Here is a 1,890-nt window from a genome sequence, read left to right as displayed (position 1 = left end):
TTGCTCCGTCCACTCCACGCATCGACCTGGTATTGCAGTACTTCCAGGAACGGTGCACCCCTCTCTGGGGAAACAAGAAGGTATTCAAAAGAAAGTTGTCTTTTTTTTATGTATTAGCCCTTACTGTATTTCTGCGTCTAGTTTCTTTACGGTGTGTAGTAAGGGGGCATATCTCAGTCCGACGGGTACTGTTCCAACCTTTGTAAGGTGTGGTGTTTTTCTTTTTTTTTGCGCGTTATTTCGCTGGAAGGACTGCTTAGGTTTTTCTTGCAGTGAGTTGTGAAGCTGGGTCGTGGGTTTATTTGGCTCAAGGAATTCCAACCCCTCCATCTCCCGTGCGCGCAAAGATCCGAGTTCTACTTTCTGGTACCGAAGGAAAAAAGAAAGGGCGGAGTTGTTACGTGGTTAATAACGCTCGCTGTTTTCGAGAAGCAGGTGGTCGTCGGTGTGTAGAAAATGAGTGAGGGGTACGGGATGGTCTGTGTTATATAAACTAGGGTTTTCTTCTTGGTTCGAGAAGTCATCGCTGGGTAGCTGCGCAGCTGCGCGGGAATGAGGTGGTGCAGAGATGCCAGCGTGGCTAGTGTGTGAGAATCATAATCCCGGCCCGCTGTGCCAGGTCACTCTCTATAGCAGGTGGCGTTTTGGTTTCTTTTGAAGAATCTTTTAAAAAGAGAACTAACTCGTATTCCATAGTTTCATTTATTCCTGGGTCCACTGTCAAAAGTACCTTTTGTGGCTGGAATCAAGTCTTTGACGGGAGAGTAGTGAATTCTCATGAGGTGGGTGGGTGTGTGTCTGAGAAGGTCCTACTGCCGGATCAAAGCGTCTCCTGACCTCTGCCGCTTCTCCGTGCACGGAAGGATTTATGGCAGGCCTTCTTCCGGTGGGCTTTTTCGTGGGCTCCTGTCTGTGAGTATGCTGCTGAATATTGCCATCTGCTTGCTATGTGTTAGAATACTGCACAGAGCATGAACATTTTGTATTAACCCACCCAGAAAAGATGGAGAACCCTTTTACAATCTGAAGGAAATGATTCATATTGTAAGGTATTTCGTTACTACGTCTTTGTAGTACGTAAGGATCACATTTATGATGGGGACTCAGTACATGTACATAAGACATCTTAATTCTTTTTCTGTCCCCTTCACCTCTCCTCCTCCTGACCCCCACCCCCACCCCACCATCTCTTGCACCCCTTCCCATTTGCAGACTTCTCCTAAAGGGGAAACCATGTTATATTTAAGCTTGTGTGTCCGATCCTTTTTCCTCCAGATGACTCGAGCTCATCCTTCGGTGTGGCAGAGTAGTACTCCGTTGCGTATGAATAGATACGGTACCGATTTTCTTTACCCATTCATGCATCCGTGAACGTATTGGCCACTTTCAACATTTAGCTAGTATGAGTAAAGTGTTCCAATGTAAAATGGCTTCTGCTGTCTCTAACAGCCGTTTGCTTTGTTTAGTTTAGAGCTAATAGGCACGGAAGGCACTAACTGCTGAACGAGGCATTTGGTCTTGCTGACCGGGCGCAGCAAGACCTTGCGCTCCGAAGAAAGAGACTGGAGCCATACGATTGTAAAGGTGTCGAGATGAAAGAACCCATTGCTAACATTTGCTCCCCTGACCCTGGACACCCCCTTCCTATGGACTCTTAATAAATAGGCGAATCTGAAAGGTAAACTCCCCGCAGGAATTATATCTGGGCCGAAAGATTAACTATTTCGTGACCGCGATTGGAACTGTGAGAATAGAACGTGACCACCCAAATGAAGTCAAGGCTGTGAAACCCTATAAAAAGAGGAGGTGTAACCCAGTGCATCGTCCATCCGGGCTCGGCTTATGTGCGATGCGCGCGCGCGCACACACACACACACACACACACACACA

The 1,890-nt window shown here is 47.2% G+C and overlaps 1 long non-coding RNA gene across 1 annotated transcript; it reads left to right on the top strand.

Moving 5' to 3' along the window:
- The first annotated feature begins 88 nt into the window (after positions 1–88).
- Positions 89–1,770, top strand: LOC104861887. Its single transcript, XR_002025339.2, has 2 exons — positions 89–1,336; positions 1,467–1,770. It is a non-coding gene; the product is annotated as an uncharacterized LOC104861887 (long non-coding RNA).
- The last annotated feature ends 120 nt before the right edge of the window (positions 1,771–1,890 follow it).

The sequence above is a fragment of the Fukomys damarensis genome, unplaced genomic scaffold (assembly GCF_012274545.1).
Source record: "Fukomys damarensis isolate Sample0158 unplaced genomic scaffold, DMR_v1.0_HiC HiC_scaffold_48649, whole genome shotgun sequence".
NCBI classification, from domain to species: Eukaryota; Metazoa; Chordata; class Mammalia; order Rodentia; family Bathyergidae; genus Fukomys; species Fukomys damarensis.
This window is presented reverse-complemented; position numbering and strand designations above follow the sequence as displayed.